Source organism: Ovis aries, chromosome X, assembly GCF_016772045.2.
Source record: "Ovis aries strain OAR_USU_Benz2616 breed Rambouillet chromosome X, ARS-UI_Ramb_v3.0, whole genome shotgun sequence".
In the NCBI taxonomy this organism is placed as follows: Eukaryota; Metazoa; Chordata; class Mammalia; order Artiodactyla; family Bovidae; genus Ovis; species Ovis aries.
This window is the reverse complement of record NC_056080.1, coordinates 122,728,909-122,752,725: the sequence shown is the minus strand read 5'-3', so window position 1 is coordinate 122,752,725 and position 23,817 is coordinate 122,728,909. Positions and strand designations below refer to the sequence as shown.

The 23,817-nt window shown below is 38.1% G+C and overlaps 1 long non-coding RNA gene and 1 pseudogene across 2 annotated transcripts in view; both read left to right on the top strand.

The window, feature by feature from the left end:
* LOC132658857 (uncharacterized) overlaps nucleotides 1-23,817 on the top strand; it is a 427,659-nt gene that overhangs the window by 131,803 nt on the left and 272,039 nt on the right. The gene's annotated exons all lie outside the window — the stretch shown is intronic.
* LOC132658856 (protein FAM209-like) lies at nucleotides 934-1,558 on the top strand (annotated as a pseudogene).

Here is a 23,817-nt window from a genome sequence, read left to right as displayed (position 1 = left end):
TCATAGTTTCTTTCAGATGTTGGGAGTATCATTTCTTTTAGACCCTTTCAGCTAACAGAACAAAGAAATAAATGTGTGTATACTCATGTACCATCCATTTGACTGTTTAATATAAATAGACATGTATAACGGTATCAGGGTTGTTGACGTGTACCCCTACAAGAAAGAACACTATCAACTAGATTACAGTGCTTTTTTTCTTTTGCTTTTAGTCTTGTAAACTCCGTTCATTTTTGAAGTTACTTAAGTCAGGGTATCTTAGTGAGGTGGTTTCATACATTTGTAATATAATTAGATTGTTTAGTCAAATTCTGCATTCCATTCTTAATGTCCAAATGTTGGTTTTCTTTTTTTTTAATATGCATACATTGATTCACTTTTTGAGCTGTAAGTTTCTTTGGGTTTTGACAAATATGTAGTGTCAATGTATTCACCATAACTTTGTACAGAATAGTTTCACTGAGCACAATCATCTTTAGGAATTGTGTAGGCCACACAAAACATACCAGTGGCTCCTAGTTTGTGGCCTCTGGTTTAATATCTTTCTTTCTCCCTTTGCTCTCTGCTCCACAGGGGCACATGCCCCTGGGTCTTCTCTGCTCACCACAGTGTCTTGATTTAATAAATGGAAAAATAAAAATAGAAGATGAGACCCCCTCCCAGTAGAACACCAGGTTCAGAAAGAATACACTGACAAGGAGATGGCATTCTGTCACTCCCTGCCTCTTTTTCAATTACCCACTGGAAATGTCCCTTTAAGCCCTACTCCCAGTTGACCCTTCCTCCCCCACCCCACAAGCCTCCTTATCCTCTGCCTTGAAGTTATCACAATGGCCAGATGGATTCTGGCCAGGGTGGGGCCCTCTGTGACATCACTAAAGGCCTAGCCCTGCTTGTTCCTGAGTCTCAGGGCAGACCAGCACACCACGAGCCACTTCCTTTTGGCTCACTATGCAGTCTGTAATATGGTTCTTTCTCTGGCCTATGTGCGTGTCCTTTTTCTGTACCTATGTGTTTTATGTTCTGAGAGATGAAGTTGTAGATCTCCCGGGGAAGGTGCCCTGTGGAAGGCACTTTTGAATTTGGCAGAATCAACCAGAGCATGCCCAAGGCTGGCTTGGGAGCAAGTCACACTGGGTTTTTCTCCTCCTTGTGGTGTTGGTGATACTGAAGTTTCCAGGAGACAGTGACAAGGGTAAGGTGCCCGCTCGTCGTGCCCATTGGGGCTGTTCATTTTTTCTCCAGGAAAGAAGAAAAAGGCTTCCCCCGACAAAGACTATATGTTCGGTACCTTAATCCAGCTTGAGAGGGACCTTGTGAACTTTGTGTCCAAGGTGCAGAATCTGAAACTCACTGCTGCAACCACTGGTAACCACAAATGTCCCTATATCGAGGTTCCTGCAGACAGACACAATAACATTACAATATATGAGGTATGGGGTGACAACGATGGCTCGAATTGAGTGGATTTGTGTGTCAAAGTAGATGAGGCATAGTTGAGTGCCGACAAACTGTATCCAAACTAATAAAACTATTCTGAAGCAAAAGAAAAAGCTTCTAATATTTTTTATTTGCTGTACAGTTTTACCTTTTCCAGAATGTTGTATAATTGGCATCATGCAGTGTATAACCTTTCCCAGACTAGCTTAGTTTACTTAATAATATTCATTCAGGTTTCATCCATTTCTTTTTGTGATTTGATAGCTCATTTCTTTTTATTCTTGAGTAGTATTCTGTTATGTTGATGTACCATAGTTTGTTTATATATTCATCTGTTAAAGGACACTTTGGTTGCTTCCAATTTGTGTGTTTGTGTGTGTTTGAGAGAGAGAGAGAGAGGGAGTACAAATTAAGCTGTTATAAAATTCATGTTCATGTTTTTGTGTGGGCATTAGCTTTCAAATCATTTGGTAACCTGTCTAGGAGCATAATTGCTAGATCATGTGGTATGACAGTGTTTAGCTATATAAGAAATTACTTCCAAAGTGACTGTACCATTTTGCATTCCCATTAACAATGAATGAGAGTTCCTGTTGTTCCTCATCTTTGCCAGTAATTGGTATTGTCAGATTTTTGTATTTGACCTTTCCAATGAGTGTGTAATGGTATCTCATTGTTTTAATTTCACCAGTCTACTTTAAACAGCTATCTTATTTCCATATTTCCATTGTAGCATTTCCATGGTGTTTTATTACCATAGAGTCCTCGGGTGTTTTATCGTTAATCTGAGGTTTAAATAGATCTGCTGCTCAGCAAAACTTCTGCTGGTGTTTATACCATCAGTTATTACTTTGCTAAGTTAGTTGTCAAATAATTTTTTTCATGAAGGACTGATAACTTGAGATCATGTATGTTGGAAAAAATTTATCTTTAATTGAGCAACACTGACCACATTTTCTTTTCCTGAGTATTCCTTTGTCCACTAATGTTTAATGCCTCCACACAAAAGTTTAAGTTCTGCATGAACTTCTCCCCACTTTTTTGTTTGTTTTGATTTTCTTGTATACATACTAGATGTTAACCAAATCTGTATTAGTACCATTTGCAGTTGTACATTAACTCTGAAGTTTTACTTATAAGCATATATATATTTTATCAGAATCTTGACTTTATTATGTGTCTTTCATGGTTTTGAAAAACTATGCTCATTAGTTAAGTATTTTTAGTCAGCCTCATCTCCATTGAGATTCAAATGAATCCATTTATATAATTTAGAAAGAGGGAACAATCACAAATGTGTTGATATAGTTACTGAAGAAAATATATTTTAAAAAGAACAGTAACAAAATATTTGCTAGCAAAACTAATTTTCTCTCTGTGTGTTTTGTAATTATGAACATCCAGCTGCTCTTACATACAGTCTATAAACAGACCAGGTAAATTAGCAAGCACCTCAATCAAACAGAATTTCCCTCGTAGCTCAGTTGGTCAAGAACCCACCTGCAATGCAGGAGACATGGGTTTTATCCCTGGGTTGGGAATACCCCTGGAGAAGGAAATGGCAACCCACTTCAATATTGTTACCTGGGAAAGTGCAAGGATAGAGGAGCCAGGCTAGCTACAGTCCATGGGGTCACAGAGTCAGACATGACTTAGTAACTAAACTACCAAACCACCAGTCAACCATAGATTTATAGAAAATCTTATGTTTGGTTTTAACTAGTTTATTTAGAGTCTTGTTACAGTTATCAACATTCTTGTTTTTCTCTCAGTAAAAAGAATGTGCTAGTTCTCTTGGGAGGAAGACAGTTTTAATCAATATTTTCCTATGCTTTTGATTTTCAAGAGAACAGAAATCTTAAACAAGACACTTGTTTTCAAGGGTATAGTACTGTGCCTAAAGAATATTTTTCATTAATTAATATGTTATCATTAGTAAAATGTACATTCTGTTTACCTGCAACACTGATTTAAAGTGATTTATGATAAAAGATAAATATATTTGGGATTGACATGTACACACTGCTATATTTAAAATGGGAAACCAACAAGGACCTGCTGTACAGCACAGGGAAATCTACTGAATACTCTGTAACAACCTAAATTGGAAAAGAATTTGAAAAACAATAGATATCTGTATAACTGAATCACTTTGCTTTACACCTGAAACTAATACAATGTTGTTAACCAATTATATTGCAGTATACAATAAAAAATTTAAAAAAGAAAATAAACTCACAGAAGACAAAAATAGCAATATAAACTAAAAAACATTGAGAACAAGGCAAAATACTATTATACTTCACAGTATACTAGCTTTATCAATATAAATAGTAGTCATTATTTGAAATGGCTGAAATTAACTCAGCATTGCTCTTTCACATGAAGGCATATAAATACATATACAAATATAGATATAAACATATCATGGCATTTGTATCAATCATTCATCTCCTTTTATGTTGTTTCATTATGATAAAAACTGTGTATTTGTCATGTCTCAATATAGTGGTATCATTCTCTTTCATACATCAGATGTTTGTTAAGCACCTACTCTGTGTCAGAGTGTTTCAGGCACTGGAGGTACAGTGATTAAAAAAAACTTCCTTGTCCTCACAAATTTATACTTTATTCCCGAGTTAGGTAGAGATAAACAATAAGCAAAGAAGCAAAATATATCATATAATCACTAAAGGCTATAGACAAAAAAATAGGCAGAGAGAGAAAGAACTCAATTAACTAAAGATAGATGGAATAAAAATGAATATTTACTTCTATGTTTTTCAGTTTTGTCGCTAATATAGGAAATCTGAGACTGTGTGAAATTGATATTGAGAATGTCGTGCCCAGAATCACATCTTTTAAATGGCACCCCACTCCAGTACTCTTGCCTGGAAAATCCCATGGACGGAGGAGCCTGGTAGGCTGCAGTCCATGGGGTCGCTGAGTCGGACGTGACTGAGCGACTTCACTTTCACTTTTCATTTTCATGCATTGGAGAAGGAAATGGCAACCCACTCCAGTGTTCTTGCCTGGAGAATCCCAGGGAAGGGGGAGCCTGGTGGGCTGCCCTCTCTGGGGTCGCACAGAGTTGGACAGGACTGAAGCGACTTAGAAGCAGCAGCAGCATTAGTCAAATCATTGCTTAAAGTAGACATGGTGAGGTTTTAGCCATATCCTCAAAATATGCATCCTTTTATGGACTTTGCATACAATCTTCTTTTTAAAGTTGAAGTATAGTTGATTTACAATGTTGATTCTTTGGGTTTTTTAAAGAACTTTTTTTATGTAATCTTAACTGTTGTATTGATGGCAGATTTTTTTTTTTTTTGCACTGATGGCTATCTCTTTGTAGAATCTTAATAAGTTTTAGATTAGAAACAAAGACTTTCCTGAAATGCATGAGGTCTTAGTCCTTTTGCACATTTCTTATTGGATGCTTTAAGTAATAGAAAAATAGCACAGTAATTTTTTTTTTAAATGACAATGTATCTTATTCAGGATTAACTCTGGAACTGCACAAAAGAAGCCCATTTTCCCACTGTTAGTTTTGCATCCCAAAAAGCTCATATCATTAGTCATTTTTCTGGATTATAGCCTTGAAATTCTTAACTGAACCTATGAATTTGGTAATTTTCTAGTAGAAAATAATATCCAAAGGGAATAAGAGACCAAGAAAAAGGTGGGAATGGAGATAGTTTTGAGTAGAGTGTGTGTGTGTGTGTTAGTCGCTCAGTCATGCCCGACTCTTTGCCACCCCATGGACTGCAATCCACCAGGTTCCTCTGTCCATGAGATTTTCCAGGCAAGGATACTGTAGGCCTAGAATTCAAGATGTTCCATAGTATTGAAAACACACATGGGGGATCCTGGTTTTAGAAGGACAAGCCTTGTATACTTCTTAAGTTTGTCTAGTGTTGGCTCATTTCTTGCTATGCAGTGAAAGTGTTAGTTACTCAGTTGTGTTGATTCTTTGTGACCCCATGGACTGTAGCTCACCAGGTTCCTCTGTCCATGGAATTCTCCAAGCAAGAATACTGGAGTGGGTTGCCATTTACTTCTACTGGGGATCTTCCCAATCCAGGGATCAAACCTGGCTCTCCTGCATTGCAGGCAGACTCTTAACCCACTGAGATACCAGGGAAGCCCTTGCAATGCAGAAGAACCATTAAAATTTCATCCCTTAAAGAAAAGAAAGGTAATAAGAAAAACCTCCTTTCTTTGGTCTCCAGAATGTGAGACGACTTTAAAAACATGACCTTTAAAGACTAGTGCCATTATTTGCACTGAGATTTTTATTGAAGACCAATTTTCACTCACTACAGCATTGGATGATATAAACATTTGACTTATTCAGAGTTAAGAGATACATAAGGCATGTTTATCTATTCACTTTGCTAATAGTTCACCACTTTGTTATTATGAAAAAGTCACAAGGACAAATTTGAAACAAAATCATATAAGAAAAGAAGAATTGGGGGGTACTTCTCTGGTGGTCCAATGGCTAAGACTCTGTGTTCCCAGTGTAGGGGCCAAGGTTCAGTCCCTGGTCAGGGAACTAGATCCCACATCCTTCAACTAAGAGTTGGAATACCAAAACTAAAGATCTTATATGCCGCAATGAAGAAAATATTTTAAAAAAGAAAATAAGAATGGGGCTTTAGGTCGTTATTTTTCTAAGCAAAATGAAATTAGTCGTTCTATTAAAAAAAAAGTAGTTGTATAAAAAAAATTGCACGAATGAAAGGAATGCTATACTGACATAACTATGGTATCTATGTACTAACAGATACGGCAGAAGTTGCCAAGTTTAACTCAGTTCTTCTCCATTTATTAATTTATTTATAAAATAATTCCATTTTCAAAATAATTGTACATATCTAACCCTTCCCCCTTTTTTGTGATTTTAATCATAGATGACAGATGGAAGTAAACCTTCATATTTTTCTTGATACCATTGTTCTTGTCTCATTTGTCTTGGTAATAGCTTGTCTATTTTTATAATTATTTATTTTAATTAGAGGATAATTTCTTTACAATATTGTGGTGGTTATTGCCATACATCGACATGAATCACCCATGGGTGCACATGTGGCACCCCATCCTGAAACCCCCTCCCAACTCCCTCCCAACTCCATCTCTCTGAGTTGTCCCAGAGCACTGGCTTTGAGTGCCCTGCTTCATGCATTGAACTTGAACTGGTCATCTGTTTTATATATGGTAATATACATGTTTCAATGCTATTCTTTCAAATCATCCCACCCTTGACTTCTCCCACATAATCCAAAAGCCTGTTTGTTACATCTGTCTCTTTTGTTGCCTTGCATATAGGATCATTGTTTCTGTCTTTCTAAATTCCATATAGATGCATTAATATATTGTACTGGTGTTTCTCTTTTTGACTTAATTCACTCTGTAAAATTGGCTCCCATTTCATCCACCTGATTAGAACTGACTCAAATGCATTCTTATTTATATTTGAGTAATATTCTATTGTGTATATGCACCATAAGTTCCTCACCCATTCATCTGCCCATGGACATCTAGGTTGCTTCCATGTCCTGGCTATTATAAACAGTGCTTGTGATGAACATTGGGGTACACGTGTCTCTTTCAACTCTAGTTTCCTTGGTGTGCATGCCCAGCAGTGGGATTGCTGGGTCATAAGGCAGTTCTATTTCCAGTTTTTTAAGGAGTCTCCACACTGTTCTCCACAGTGGCTATACCAGTTTGCATTCCCACCAGCAGTGTAAGAAGATTTCCTTTTCTCCACACCCTCTCCAGCATTTATTGTTTGTAAACTTTTTGTTGGCGGCCATTCTGACTGGCATGACATGATACCTCATTGTAGTTTTGATTTTAGTTTTTATTTTGATTTTTTTTAATTTACATACTGGCTTACTTAACTGATCTTCAATTCTTTTATATCTTTACTTTTCCTATTGTGATTTTCCCTTTCCTATAGACTGTTGCTTCATTTTTACTTAGAGAATACCATTCAATATAGAGAAGTGTATGTTTAGTATTGCTGAATTCTTTTAGTTTTTCTTTGTCTGAGAGATTCTTTATATCTTCTCCTTACTCTAAATGATAATCTTGCTAGGTAGGGTATCCTTGGTTTCAGGTTTTTCCATTTCAGGTCTTTGAATTTATCATGTCACTTCATTTTGGCCTACAAAGTTTCTGTAACGAAATCAACTGACAGCCTTATGGGGATTCCCTTGTAACTGACTCTTTGTTTTTCTCTTGTTGCCTTTAGAATCCTCTCTTTGTCTTTAAATTTTTCTGTTTTAATTATAATATGTCTTGGTGTGGATCTATTTTGGTTTATATTATTTGGGGCCCTCTATGTTTCCTGTACCTAAATATCTGTTTTCTTGTTTAGATTTGGGAAGCTTTCAGTTGTAATTTCTTCAAACACATTTTTTATCCCCTTTTCTCTCTTCCCCTTCCAGAACCCCTATTATGGATAGATTAGAACATTTTATATTATTCCATAGGTCTTGTATGTTGCTTTCATTTTTTTCATTTGTCTTTCTATCTGCTCTTTAGATTGGGTCATTTCCATTATTCCGTATTCCAGATCACTTATTCAGCTACAAGTCTAAGTTGTAGGAGGCAAAACAGAAACACAGGAACCTCATGTCTGCATTGTTCCCTGGATCCTGAGGTCCCTAGCTGGTGTGTGTGCCTTTTTTTTTTTTTTCTCCTTTTCATCCCTCAGTATCTCCTTATGTTTGTTTCTCAATGTAATTTTCATGATTTTAGTTGTCCTTAGTGGAAGAAATAGGGAGAAGTATGTCTATCACATATTCCTGGAAGCAGAAGTCCCAAATTAGTTTCTGTAAATGTCAATTTTATGACCGTTTCTCTCCACAGCCTCATAAATAGCTAATCCCTGACTGGTTTTCTATGGTACAGAGAAGCAGTAAAAGAGAATTTCAAAACAAAAAGCCCTATCTGAGGGTTTGATACTGGGCACATGGTGGTTGATTAGGACTCAGTGAAAAATGTAGTTTGTCAGAAAATGGAGTACTAAAGAGATTTAATGTTGTGATGGTCCACAGGGGAGGTAGCATGCTCTGAAGAAGATGTGTGCATGTGTGGACAAATAGAGCAGAAGGAAAGAACCTTGGATATGCTACTTTATTTTCTTTTTAATTCTTAAAGAATAGTAAATGAATCCAGAATAAGCTCAGTGTATGTTTAAGGAGCAGATATGGATGTGCAACTTTCTCACACAAAATTTACTTGCCTTATTTATAGTGTCTATCTCCCCACAAGTAGATAAGCTCCAAGAAGGTAGGATTTTTTGCCTGATTTGTTTGCTGATATATCCCTGGAGCCTAGAATGGCGTCTCTCATGTACTGGCTCTCAGCAGATATTTGTTGAATGAAAGTATGAGGGAATGAATAACTTGTAGTTGGAAGACCTAGATTCTGGTTCTGATGTTGCCACTAACTAGAGATCTTAACCAGGCCACATTCCTTTTTTTGGATTCAGTTTCTAAGTTTATGAAAGATGAAGATTACATTAAAAGATCATTTGGGTTCTTTTGTACTCTATTATTCAGTAGTTCTGTGAATATTTATATTTTTCTATGATATTCATTCATCTATTTTCTCATTAATTCATTCATCATCCCCTCTTCATTCTTCCATCTATCCATCCAATATTTCTTGAAAACTTGTGTGATGAGGACTTCAGGATATACAAGGATTTATGTCAGAGGTGAAGTAGGTAAGTAAATTATACAGAGTGTTACTATGGATAACTGTGGGGTATCATGGAATGTATAACTAACTATAAATAACCTCTAAGCTAAGGGGCTAGACAGAGCTCTGTGCTGAAACTAGGTGAGAGCAGTGGGGTTGCAGAAGTGGGTAGAGCATTACCACTAGAAAGATCAATAGATACAAAAGCTCTGAGGCAGAAAGGAGCTTTACCTCTATAAGGGAAATAAAGAGCTGTTCATGGAGGAGTTTAGTGAGCTAAGAGCAGGGTGGGTATGAGATAAATTCAAGAAGCAGATAGGTACATGTAAATCCTTAAAAGGGTGTTAAGAGATCAGCTATGTATTTATCTTATCTTTCCTTTCACCTCCTTGAGGAAGAATAGATGGAATGATGAACAGAGGAGGCCCCATTAATTTCCTATTAGCTTCCCTCTCTATATTTATATTTCTCTCTTGGAGACATTTTATGGAATGAGCAAGTAGTAAATAACATTTTTAGATTAGCGTCAAGAAAGTAATAATCTAGTTAAAATTATTAGACTTGCTGTGAGACTGACTACTGTGTAGGTCACTTCTCATAAGGCCATTTGGAAGAAACTCACTTCCCAGAAGAACCCTTAGGCTCATCAAAGTCTACCAAAAATTTGCTCAAACATTTTAAAATAAATGTTATATACCACCCAGAAGTGGCTATTAATCCCATTGCACAGAAAAGTTTCTATTCAGATCATCTTTCCTCAGATTTAAAAAAAAAATTCCTTTTTTAATTATAAGAATAATAATGTAATAGTAGTTGTAATAATTAAAATTTATGGAGTGTTTACTAGTGTCAGGCACATCAGTAATGATTTTCCATGCATTATTTCATTTATTATGTGCCAAGCACTATTCTAAGTGCTTTACATAACTCACTGAATCCTCACCATAACCAAAAGTTCAGAACCATTATTATACCCATTTTACAGATGAAACTAAAATCTAGAGCAGTAAGTTTGCCATTCAAGATCCCCCAGTTAGTAAGCAGGGAATTAACAATTCAAACTTAGGCAGTCTAAATCCAGGGTTTAGCCATTCAATTGTTTTGCTGTATAATGAGGTAAGCCAACATGAGCTGCCAGTGCCAAGATATTAAGAAATCAAAAACAATAGAAGCTAACAGACACCAGAATCCAGTTAGTGAATTAGGAATTGGAGAGAAGGACAAGCTGAGATATAGGGTTCAGTTACCCACTTGGGCACCAAAGTTGGTGGGGTGATCCTGAGTCAAAAGGCAACAGGAACAAACCAGAAATTGGGGTGGGGACATCCTTTATGAGTCTATAAATAAACTTCTGATTAGTTCTGATGGTTGGAACACATGTTCTCTTTGAAAGCCTGGTGTCTCCTCTCCCAGCAAACTATCCAACTTAAAGGTATCCTTTTGCATTTTTAAGGAACAGCATGGAAAATCAAGAGTGGTAGAATAGAGGGAGTATACAAAGCAAAAGAAAGGAGAGGCATAATGAAGAAGGATCTCTTCAGTTATTATTATTTGAGTGTCATCCCCTCTTTGTTAAATTCCTTGGTGGTTCAGGTGGCAAGAATCTACCTGCAATGCTGGAGACCTGGTTTTGATCCCTGGGTCGGGAAGATCCCCTGGAGGAGGGCGTGACAACCGACTCCAGTATTCTTGCCTAGAGAATCCCATGGACAGAGGAGTTTAGCAGGCTACAGTCTATGGGGTTGCAAAGAGTCAGATACAACTGAGCGACTGCTTCCAAAGTGGTGCATTTGGTAAAGAAACTGCCTGCCAATGCAGGAGACAGAAGAGGTGCAAGTTCAATCGCTATGTCAGGAAGATCCCCTGGAGAAGGGAATGGCAGCCCATTCCAGTATTCTTGCCTGGGAAATCCCAAGGACAAAGGAGGCTGGCAGGCTACAGTCTATGGGGCCACAAGAGAGTTGGACATGACTTAGAGACTAAACAACAACTCTCTTTGTTGTACCATTGTACTATTTCTACTTTGTTGTAAAAACCACTTGCATGCAGTCCCAGATTCCTCAAAAGGAATTCTCTACTCATCTGCTTCCCACAAGCATCTTTAAGAGAGTAAGTGCCTTTCATCAGTGGTTAAAATGCACTCAAAACATGTCAAGGACCAGAGAAATACAAGTAATACACAGCAGGAAGGAGAGGAAACTGAAGAGCACCTAACCCATTGGGAACACAGTTAAGATCAGATAATAAGGAGAAAAAGAGCCTTTGAAAAATCAAATTAGGTTGACACAAGAGCCTGTAGGAGAGCCTTCTTGTATGTGAGAAATGCATTCATTTTAGGACATCGATTTTGCATTATCTATTCAATTTTTAAAGTGTGCATTGACTTTTAAGACATTTTGAGGTAATTTTATTAGATGAAGTTGTAGAAAATAACACAGTGATATCTTAACCTGTACCTAGGTTCTCCCAGTGATAACAGCTATATGTGACTTTAGAACATATCACACTAAGAAACTAATATTGCAACAACCCTATTATCATATTCAGATTTCCCCAGTTTTACTGGTTGCATGTGTGTATGTGTGTGTTTACTTCTATGCAGTGTTGTCACATGAGCAGATTTGTGTGACCACCATCACAGCCATGATAGACAAACATTCGGTAACCACAGGGCCCTCTTTGTTGCCCTTTAAAAGCAAATTCGCAAAACCATACAATATTGTAAAGTAAATAATAATAATAATAAAGTAAAATAAAAATAAAAAGCAAATTCACCTCCCTATAGCATTCACTAAACCTGTCCTTAACCCCTAGCAATCACAAATTTATTCTCCATTTCTGTAATTTTATCATTTTATCATTTTAAAAAGTTATATAGATGAAATCATACAGTATGTTAACCTTTTGTGATTGCCTTTTCCCCCACTCATCATAATTTTCTGGCGATTCATCCAAGTCATTGCTTCTATCTATCAATGGTTTGTTCCTTTTTCCTGCTGAATGGTTTTCCATGGTACAGATGTAATATGGTTTGTTTAATCATTTATTGTTTGAGGACCTCTGTGATGAATCCAGTTTTTGGCAAATGTGAATAAAGTTGCTATTGCCATCTGTGTACATGTTGAAAGTTTTAGTTCTCTGGGATAAATGCTCAAGAGTGCAACTGCTGGGGTCATGGTAGTTGCATGTTTAATTTTATACAAAAACAAAAACTGCTCAACTTTTCTCCAGAGTGACTGTAGCATTTACATTCCCAGTGATAATATGTGAATGATCTTATTCTTTTGCATACTTTACACCATTTGGTGTTGTCACTATTTTTTATTTTAGCGTTTCTAGTAAGTGTGTAGTAATATATCATTGTGGTTTTAATTTTCATCTCTCTAGATGGTTAATGTTGCTAAATATAGGTATATTTCAGATATACTGCAGGTTTGGTTCCAGACCAATATAATAAAGCAAATATGAAAATAAAGTAAGTCACCTGATTTTTTGGTTTCCCAATGCATATAAAAGTTATATTTGCTGTATTGTAGTCTATTGAGTGTGCAATAGCATTATGTCTAAAACAATGTACATACCCCAAAAGACTATTGCTAAAAATTGGTAACCATCATGTGTGCCTTCAATAGTCATAGTGTTTTTTCTGGTGGAAGGTCTTGTCTCTATATTGATAGCCGCTGACTGATCAGGATGATGGTTGCTGAAGGGTGGAGTGGCTGTGGCCACCCATATTTTATTTGTCTTAAAATAAGACAACAGTGAAGATTTCCATATTGATTGACTCTTCCTTTCATGAATGATTTCTCGGTAGTATGCAATACTGTTTACTAGCATGTTACCCACAGTAGTACTTCTTTCAAAATTAGAGTCAGTCCTTTCAAACTCTGCTGCTACTTTTGCCAACTTAGTTTATGTAATATTCTAAATCTGTTGTTGTCATTTCAACAGTCTTCACAATATCTTCTCTAGGAGTAGATTCTATCTCAAGAAACCACTTTCTTTGCTCATCCATAAGAAACAACTCCTCACCCATTGAAGTTTTACATAAAATTGCAGTTGTTCAATCACATCTTCAGGCTGCCCTTCTAATTCTAGTTCTCTTGCTCTTTCCACTACATCTGCAATGACTTCCTCCACCAAAGTCTTGAACCCTTCAAAATCATCCATGAGGGTCAGAATCAACTTTTTCCAAATGCCTGTTAATGTTGATATTTTGTCCTCTTCCCATGAATCACCAGATTCTTAATGGCATCTGGAATGGTGAGTCCTTTTCAGAATATTTTAATTTACTTTGCGTAGATGCCTCAGAAGAATCACTATCTATGGCAGCTATGGCCTTATGAAATGCATTTCTTAAATAATAAGACTTGAAAGTTGAAATGACTCCTTGATCCATGGGTTACAGAATGGATGCTGTGTTGGCAGGCTGCAAAACAATATTAATCTCATTGAACATCTCCATCAGAGCTCTTGGGTAACCTGGTACATTGTCAATAGCAGTAATATTTTGAAAGGAATATTTTTGTTCTGAGCAGTATGTCTCAACAGTGGGCTTAAAATATTTGATAAATTGTGTTGTAAACAGATGTGCTCTCATCCAGGCTTTGTTGTTCCATTTGTAGAGCATAGGCAGAGTAGATTTAGCATAATTTTTCAGAGCCCTGGGGCTTCTCTGGTGGCTCAGAGGTTAAAGTGTCTGCCTGGAATGCTGGAGGCCTGGGTTCGATCCCTGGGTTGGGAAGATCCCCTGGAGAAGGAAATGACAACCCACCCCAGTACTCTTGCCTGGAGAATCCCATGGAGGGAGGCTGGTAGGCTACAGCCCATGGAGTCGCAAAGAGTCAGACATGACTGAGCCGCTTCACTTCTCTTTGAGAGCCCTAGGATTTTCGGAATGGTGAATGAGCATTGGCTTTTCAACTTTAAGTCTCCATCTGCATTAACCCCTAACAGGCCTGTCCTTTGAAGCTTTGAAGCCAGGATTGACTTCTCTCAACTGTGAAAATCTAGGTGGCATCCTCTTCCAATACTAGACCATTTCATCTACATGAAAAATCTGTTGTTTGTTGTAGCCATATTCATAATTTTTTTAGCTACATCTTCTGGATAGATGTACTACAGCTTCTTCATCAGCACTTGCTGCTTCACCTTGAACTTTTATGTTATGGAAACACCTTTCCTCAAACCTCATGAATCAACTTCTGCTAGCTACAAACTTTTCTTCTGCAGCTTCCTCACCTCTTTCAGCCTTCACAGATTTGACGAGTTAGTGATATTAAGGGGCTTCCTATGTGGCTCAGTGGTAAAGAATCTGCCTGCTAATGCAGGATATGCAGGAGACATGGGTTTGATCCCTGGGTTGGGAAGATCCCCTGAGAGAAGGAAATGACAACCCACCCCAGTATTCTTGCCTGGAAAATTCCATGGGCAGAGGAACCTGGCAGGCTACAGCCCATGCGGTCTCGAAGAGTTGGACATGACTGAGCACAATAACAACAAACTTTTATATCAGGTAGAATGATTTCTCCTACTTTACACTTCTTTGTCAAGGTTGTTTTAGCAATACTGGGGCTTATGCCTTTCCATAGTAATTTTAGAATAATCTTATCTATGTCTCAGATGAACTTGCTATGATTTTGATAATAATTGGTTAACTCCAAGTTAATTTGGGGAAAATCTTTACTATGTTGAGTCTTCTAATCCATGAACATGGTATCCTTCCATTTAGTAGATTTTCTTTGAGTTTTCATCAGTGTTTTGTAAATTTTTGTATGCAAATCAGATACATATATTTTAAAGTGTATACCTTAGTAATTCATTTTCACTGGAGCAATGGTAAATGGCATTGTGTTTTAATTTTAGTTTCTATGTTTTCATTGTTAAGCATAGAAAATATGATGGACTTTTCTACATTGCTCTCGTATTCAACAAACTTGGTGATATTTATTCACTTTTATTCTTCTCATAGTCGAACCTGGTTTCCACAATTGCTACTACTTAGGAGGGAGAGAGATTGCTTCAGACAGATGCACTTACAGCACTACAATATGAAAGTTGACATGAGGGGAGGAGGGATGCAATTTAACTAGGTGGGCTATAAGGACTCCCAAAGTACAGGGATATAAAGGCCCTTTGGCAAAGGGGTATACAGATTACACTCCCTCAAAACATACTTGTGAAACTGAGTTCTTGATGACCTAAGTGGTCCTTAAGAGGCTGTATATGACCTAAGAGAACATAAAATGCTGTTTTTAATATATAATAGTTAAGGACAAATGCTGAAATTATAGAAATGTATTTTATTTATTAAAAAAATAAAAACAAAAAATAAATAAAACATGAGATAATTTTCAAAAAAATGTTTTATAAAATAAAGCTCAAATCACATTCTAGGTTCTTTAATAGAGATAAATGCAATGGAATTGTTCATCCTGAATAATTCATTTCTCAAGTATATGATGTGCTCAAATATATGAAGTGACTTCCCTCGTGGCTCAGACGGTAAAGTGTCTGCCTACAATGTGGGAGACCTGGATTGGATCCCTGGGTTGGGAAGATCCCCTGGAGAAGGAAATGGCAACCCACTCCAGTACTTCTGCCTGGAAATTTCCGTGGATGGTGGAGCCTGGTAGGCTTCAGTCCATGGGGTCGCAAAGAGTCGGACACAACTGAGTGACTTCACTTTCACTTTCATGATGTGCTTAAATTCACAGATGCACATGTTCATACACACACACACACACACACACACACACATCTGTGAAATCCCTCCGCATTGCAAAGAGTGAATTGATCTGCATTAAATTTAACATGAGGTACTTATTACCAACAGTTTTAGAAGGATCATTTATTTTTAAGCTAGCCAGTATTGAATCCCAGTGGTAATAAATGATTCTAACTATTTCATCAGTTTGGGTCAAAAGTCCTATCTCTATCATGTATTAAAAGATATATACTGGGGAAACAGCCACAACATTCGGGAAAAAGCTAGTTAAACGTGAACCAGCAAGATAGGAAGTATGTCAAAGTAGGATCTGATAATTATATGTTGCAATATCTTTAGGGACTGGGGCTTGTGGGACATCTTCTTTAAATTTAGATAGTGGCTTTAAATTCTTTGCACATCTTTCTTCCGAAATAATTTAAATGTTGTTTGCACAGGGTTGATATTGGCAGTGTCCTGTGCATATTTCGTATATCTCTGTATTGACTCTTGGTTTTCTCCTTAGGTAGCAAAGGAAGTACTTCTTTCTCTAAACACATCTGTAGTTATGTTATTGCCTTTACCACCCCACTCCCAACAAATCAGACTTGATCTGTTAAATTTTAGTGGGCTAGATCTCATTCCCAGCAACAATTTTAAGCAACAATTGGCAAGAAGATACTTGTTTGCAATAGTTTCTCTTTATAATTTCCTCTCTAGTTCTTTTATGCAGTCTTCTACTGCCCATGGCTGTTCTTATACCATTACAAAGTAGGCAGCTAGCCAAGTGACAGTATTTCAGAAATAATGGAGTGTTTTTCCCAACTTATATGATCCCACTCTCCTAGGTTTTCCCTTACCCGATGGAGTGTTTTTTCTGTTACTTCATTGGCCTCCTTTTTCTCTGTCTTCTAAAATTGGGGTTCCCCAGCATTTATTTTTGTCATGGCTTTTCTTTTCTATGTATATTCATTAGGTTCGAATCTCATTTAGTTTTACGGCTTCTATATTGCCTCTGTGCTGATGACTCCCAAAGTTCTATCTCCTTAGTAGTTCAGACACCCATCTCCAATTGGTTTCTTGTAGGGCAGAAAGTGAAGAGGAACTAAAAAAACCTCTTGATGAAAGTGAAAGAGGAGAGTGAAAAAGTTGGCTTAAATCTCAACGTTCAGAAAACAAAGATCATGGCATCCGGTCCATCACTTCATGGGAAATAGATGGGAAACAGTGGAAACAGTGTCAGACTTTATTTTTTTGGGCTACACAATCACTGCGGATGGTGATTGCAGCCATGAAATCAAAAGACGCTTACTCCTTGGAAGAAAAGTTATGACCAACCTAGATAGTATATTCAAAAGCAGAGACATTACTTTGCCAACTAAGGTCCGTCTAGTCAAGGCTATGGTTTTTCCTGTGGTCATGTATGGATGTGAGAGTTGGACTGTGAAGAAGGCAGAGTGCTGAAGAATTGATGCTCTTGAACTGTGGTGTTGGAGAAGACTCTTGAGAGTCCCTTGGACTGCAAGGAGATCCAACCAGTCCATTCTAAAGGAGATCAGCTCTGAGATTTCTTTGGAAGGAATGATGCTAAAGCTGAAACTCCAGTACTTTGGCCATCTGATGAGAAAAACTGACTCATTGGAAAAGAACTTGATGCTGGGAGGGATTGGGGGCAGGAGAAGGGGACGACAGAGGATGAGATGGCTGGATGGCATCACTGACTCGATGGCCGTGAGTCTGAGTGAACTCCGGGAGTTGGTGATGGACAGGTAGGCCTGGCATGCTGCGATTCATGGGGTCGCAAAGAGTTGGACATGACTGAGCGACTGAACTGAACTGAACTGAATGAGTATAGCAAATATATGCTCAAAACATAATTCAGTTTATTCTGTCCCCTAGTTCCCTCCTCTGCTCTGGTCAAACCTATCTGTTCATTACATAGTATTTTCCATCTGAATGGTAGTACAATTCGCCCAAATGTTTAACTGTAAAACTCAAGAATCATCCTTGATTTCTCATTTGCTCTCAAACTCATATTCAATTCACCATCAAATGCTCTCAGTTTACTTCTAAAAGTATATACTACATATACCTAAGTTTCTCAATCTTCCCTGTTAGCACTCTAGTTAGTAATCATCATTGCTCAACTGAATTATTATAATAGTTTCCTTAATACTTTTTGTCCTCCTCTACAACCAGCCCCAGGACTACTCTTTTCCAAATGTTAATAAATCCCCTTCTTAAAGTCATTTGGTGGCTACATGAAGTACCTCTCTGGTCTCAACTTGAGTGACACTACATAGAATGCAATGGTTTACTAAGTTCTAGTGGAATTGTTTTTTTCTCCAAACCACTTCATCCCAAAAGTTATCCCATAGGTGCTCCTTGACCCTTATCTTATCTAAATAGTTCCCTCATCCACCAAGTCAACCTATCCCATCATCCTGTTTTGTTTTCTTCTTTGTAGTAATGACTATCTGAAAGTACTTGACTGTATTTTCAGTTCAGTTCAGTCGCTCAGTCATGTCCAACTCTTTGTGACCCCATGGACTATAGCAAGACAGGCTTCCCTGTCCATCACCAACTCTTGGAGCTTGCTCAAACTCATTTACATCAAGTCAGTGATGCCATCCAACCATCTCATCCTCTATCACCCCCTTCTCCTCCTGCCTTCAATCTTTCCCAGCATCAGGGTCTTTTCGAATGAGTCAGTTCTTTTCATCAGGTGGCCAAAGTATTGGAGTTTCAGCTTCAGCATCAGTCCTTCCAATGAACACTCAGGGCTGATTTCCTTTAGGATTGAGTGGTTTGATCTCCTTGCTGTCCAAGGGGCTCTCAGGAGTCTTCACCAACACCACAGTTCAATAGCATCAATTTGGCACTCAGCTTTCTTTATGGTCCAACTCTCACATCCCTACATGACTACTGGAAACCATAGCTTTGACTAGATGAACCTTTGTTGGCAAAGTGATGTCTCTTCTTTTAATATGCTGTCTAGGTTTCTCAGGAGGTGGCTAAGATGGTCTGGTATTCCCATCTCTTTAAGAATTTTCCACAGTTTATTGTGAGCCACACAGTCAAAGGCTGTAACATAGTCAATGAAACAGAAGTAGATGTTTTTCTGGAATTCTCTTGCTTTTGCTACGATCCAACAGATGTTGGCAATTTGATCTCTGGTTCCTCTGCCTTTTCTAAATCCAGTTTGAACGTCTGAAAGTTCTCAGTTTTCATACTGTTGAAGCCTAGCTTGGAGAATTTTGAGCATTACTTTGCTAGTGTGTGAGATGAGTCCAATTACTCAATAGTTTGAATATGACTGTAGTTTTGGCTGAAAAATTCACTTCCAAAATGGATGTGATTTAATGGATGGCAAACTTAAACACATAGTTTTGAATGGGCAGCTTTTTTTGACCTCCAATTTAACTACTTGGAGACTACATCCATGGTCATGACCAATCATGTCTGAACTGATTGCAGCAAAGGCTTGTAAAGGTAATATATATTTTTACCAGTAGCATCACTTTTTCAAATGAAATCATCTGTAGAACCCCAATGAATCAAAGAGATAAAAATAGAATCACCTGGTAAAGCAGAGGAAGAATTGATGCTTTTGAGTTGTGGTGTTGGAGAAGAGTCTTGAGAGTCCCTTGGACAGCAAGAAGACCCAACCAGTCCATCCTAAATGAAATCAGTCCTGAATATTCATTGGAAGGAGTGATATTGAAGCTGAAACTCCAATAATTTTGCCGCCTGATGCAAAGAACTGACTGATTGTAAAAGACCCTGATTCTGGAAAAGATTGAAAGCAGGAGGAAAAGGGGATGACAGAGGATGAGATGGTTGGTTGGCATCATAGACTCAATGGAACTGAGTTTGAGTAAGCTCTGGGAGTTGGTGATGGACAGGGAAACCTGGTGTGCTGCAGGCCATGGGGTCACAGAGAGTCGGACACGACTGAGCAACTGAACTGAACTGAACTGAACTGATTGAGGTTGGTATACTGAGCCTGCTCAGTCGGTCTTTAACCCTGAAGCTTCTCTAGAGGGCCCTAACCCCCACCATGCGATCCTGTGGCTCTACACCATGAATGGCTTGAAACATTGGTTTAGACATTTAATAGAGTACAATATACGGTAACAAGACTAAGCCCTATTCCTCTAGCTTAAGGCCATTTTAAATACATATTTAGCAGTATTAATGGAAATCAGAGACCCTGTACAAATTGACCCTATTCAGTTTATGACCAGAGAATATGTCCTATTTAGCAGATAATAGGCCAGGACATGGTTCAGTTTGCTAGGATCAGGGACTTGTGGCACTGAAGTCAAAGATTAAATCTGAGCACCCAGTGCAATGCTGGGGAAATTACCCTTAAGATTAATGGATGATTCCAAACTGCTAGTAGTTGAAGAGTTCAGCTGAGATCACTGAATGATTGTTTTCATAGAAAAGATGTTCATGTTTCTCTTGTTTCTTTATAAGTCATTGGTATTGTTACAAACTGTGACATTCTGTAGTGTTGGGAAATAAAGCCTTGTAGGAGTGGACAGCTCAGGAGACATGCTTGATCTGAGTCCTTACCATCAGTAATCAAACCCAGATACTGTTTTGCCTGAAGGATCATTTTCTTATAATAGTGAGTGGTTCTGTGACGAACAGGTAACTTGGCAAGAGTTTATCAGTATTCTTTTGGTAATCAATTAAAAAAATAAGATTACTTCAGTAAGATTATTTCCAGGAACTAGAATGATATCAATAGCAAAGGCCATTTGGAGAGAATGAAAATGTCAATATAGCTATCATCTATCTATGGCCCAATTAAGCTGGCACTTTAATCAAAAGAGAAAGTCAATTTCAATATCTGTCTTACTAGATAAAGACAGCTGCTTTTTAAAAAGCAGTTTTAAGCTGCTTAAAACCAGTTTAAATGATCAGAGATCCTGTGTGTGTATGTGCAGACCCAACCAAAGAAGACCCATAGATACTCTCTCCCATTTTAGGCCAGAAACTGACCTAAAGAGCACAGTTCAACTGCGTTTCTTCTTGGGAGAAAGGGTAATTTTTTAGCCTCTCTCAAAACCTTCCAGGTCTTACATGTATCCAAGCCTCAATGTGATGTGACAGACTGAGGACTGTACTATGGTTTATCTAGGTCCTAAATCCTTTTGTTATCAATTCACAGGACACTTTTCTTGGGTTTCTAGTGATGACCTGGGTGGTTTAGATGGTAAAGAATCTGCCTGCAATGTGGGAGACCCAGGTTTGATCCTTGGTTTGGGAAGATCCCCTGGAGAAGGGAATGGCAAGCCACTCTAGTACTCTTGCCTGGAAAATCCCATGGACGGAGGAGACGGTTGGGCTGCAGTCCATGGGGTCACAAAGAGTCGGACTAGCTTGAGTGACTAACACTTTCACTTTCAGTAATGACAACATAAACTTTCAGATTGGTACATCAATCAATTCTCCATAAACAGCATTGGGTTAGAAATAGGATCAACCTGTTTACCAAAATGCACCTAAAGAATGAAGGTTCAGTGTAACTGTGCCCTTTCCCACTACTCCTGCCACCATACACAGATGCCCAGAAGGAGGGACAGTAGTGTGGCCAGCCAGTGCTGCCGTCGTCTAGGCGTCCTGGCAAGCTTGAGAACAGGGCTCCCAGTGTCTTCAGAAAAGTAGATCACAATTGAACTTGAACTTTCAGCCCTTTTTTTTAAACATTTCTATTTCTGAAATAAGTTTCTGCCAACAGGCTCTTAAACCTTCTGATTTCATTCTAATCGAAATTCTTGGTTTTGTGGGTTTTTTTTTTTTTCCCCAAATAACTTTTGTGCTAAGTTGCTTGGTCATATCCGACTCTTTTGCGACCCCACAGACTGCAGCCCACCAGGCTCTTCTGTCCATGGGATTTCCCAGGCAAGAATACTGGGGTGGATTGCCATGCCCTCCTCCAGAGATCTTCAGAGAGTTGTTCTTCCAGGGATTGAACCCAAGTCTCCTGCATTGGCAGGCAGATTCTTTACCACTGAGCCACCTAGGAAGCCCAATAATAACTTCATTAATACACAACTCACACACCATAAAATATGCCCCTTTAAAGCATACAATTCAGTGATTTTAATATATGCACAGAGTTGTGCAACCATCACCACTATCTAATTTCAGAACATTTTCACCTCCCCTAAAAGAAACCCCATACTTGTTCACAGTGACTCCCCTTTCCCCAGCCCCAACTACTGTCTCTATAGATTTGCCTACTCTACAAATTATTATTTTGTGAACTGCATTATATTTTCCAAAGGTGTTTTCCTAAATGTTAGAATAATATCCTGTTTTCTTTCAAAGCTTGCATACAATAAGTAGATTCTTAGAGTTTGTTTCACTGTAGAAAGAGCCCAGTCATGATTGTTTCATGCTATTTTTTTTTTTACCTAGTCCTCTTCAATTTACCTACTGCTTGTCTTATCTGAGAGGCATTATAGGTGGCTAAGAGACTGGTATTTGGAGACCTGTGTTTTCATCTCTGCTGTCAGTTATGAGCTCTGAGATAGTGGGGCAAGTTATTTACTTCTCTGTACCGTTCAGTTGCCTCAGTCATGTCCAACTCTTTGTGACCCCATGGACTGCAGCACTCCAGGCTTCCCTTGAATGAAAAAACAAGGCATAGTGCCCGACGTATATAAAGTGCTTTCTTAATGATAGCTTTTATTATATATAAGTTACAGAATATCACCTAAGTTGGATTGTTACAAACATGCAGTCTTGACAGATTCTGAATGAGTTAGTTCAGCTGTAACAATAACATTGAAGATATTGACATGCAAAGCTAATATTTTAGTTTCTTGTATATTACTATGTCATTATTATCTCTTATCCCAAATTCACATTAATAACTTTCCTAAAGATCTGAAATCCCTGTATCTTTTCTTCCCAAATTCAACTAAGGTCTCCTAAGCCAGTGGGGACTCCACAAAGAGTAACACAAACCAGTGATCTAGCCAGTTGATTTGCATTCACTAAAGTCTTAACTGACATTTTCAAATGGGTTTCAGGGTATCACATCCAAGAAGAAAAAAGCCTCTTGGTTGCAGGTCTTAGGTTTTTCAGCTCATGGGAGACTTAGAGAAAACATTTTACATTTTAGCTTGGGTTTCACCAAGTCCTAGAGAATATCAAGTTTTCCCTGAAAGAGAGCTATTTTGCCTGGAGGACTGTCTTCACTGTGTCATGGGATATGTATTCACTTTTCACCATTAGAATCCAGTAATAGGAATGGCAAGGACATAAGGAAGCTATTTCTTCAAAACAGTTGGTTTATGTATTCTAAAACTCTCTGTAAAAAAAGAATAGGAAGGCCTTGGAGACGAGACTTCACCCCCTTCAGAAAATGACACCACATGGAATGCTGAATACATCTTTCTCTCTGCATGAGATGATATTAGTGGCCTAGAAATAGAACTTGGTAAAATGAAGCTCACAGTCATAAATAGACAACTGAAGGTTTGGAAGTGCAGGGAGGGGATTTAATCAGGAAACCGTTCTTTTAATTTTAACAGTTTTTCATAGCAAAGCCACCAAGGAGCTTAGAAAGAGAACTAATTAAAACAGAGGGACAGAGGGTAAAATGATGATTCTTATACCAAGGATGCTGCAATGCAAGAAAAATGCTTTGGCATATTTCCTTCTCAAGAAAATCGTGGACCTGCTTATGTGAGCCACATCCCAGGTCAACCGTACATGGTAGCATGCTTTGTTAGAATGTGTATTCCAATTAGAACAGTGCTGCCTAGAATTGGACCACGAGGGTGGCAAGCAGAGGAAGACAGCATTTAATAGACTGTCTGAGGAGCTGTGCCTGCTGTTAATTTGGCGGCTTTGAAATGGCACATGGATCTGGGTTTATTGTGAAATTTGCAGATGACTGAACCAGAGTATTGGCCAAAATTTGGCGCTGG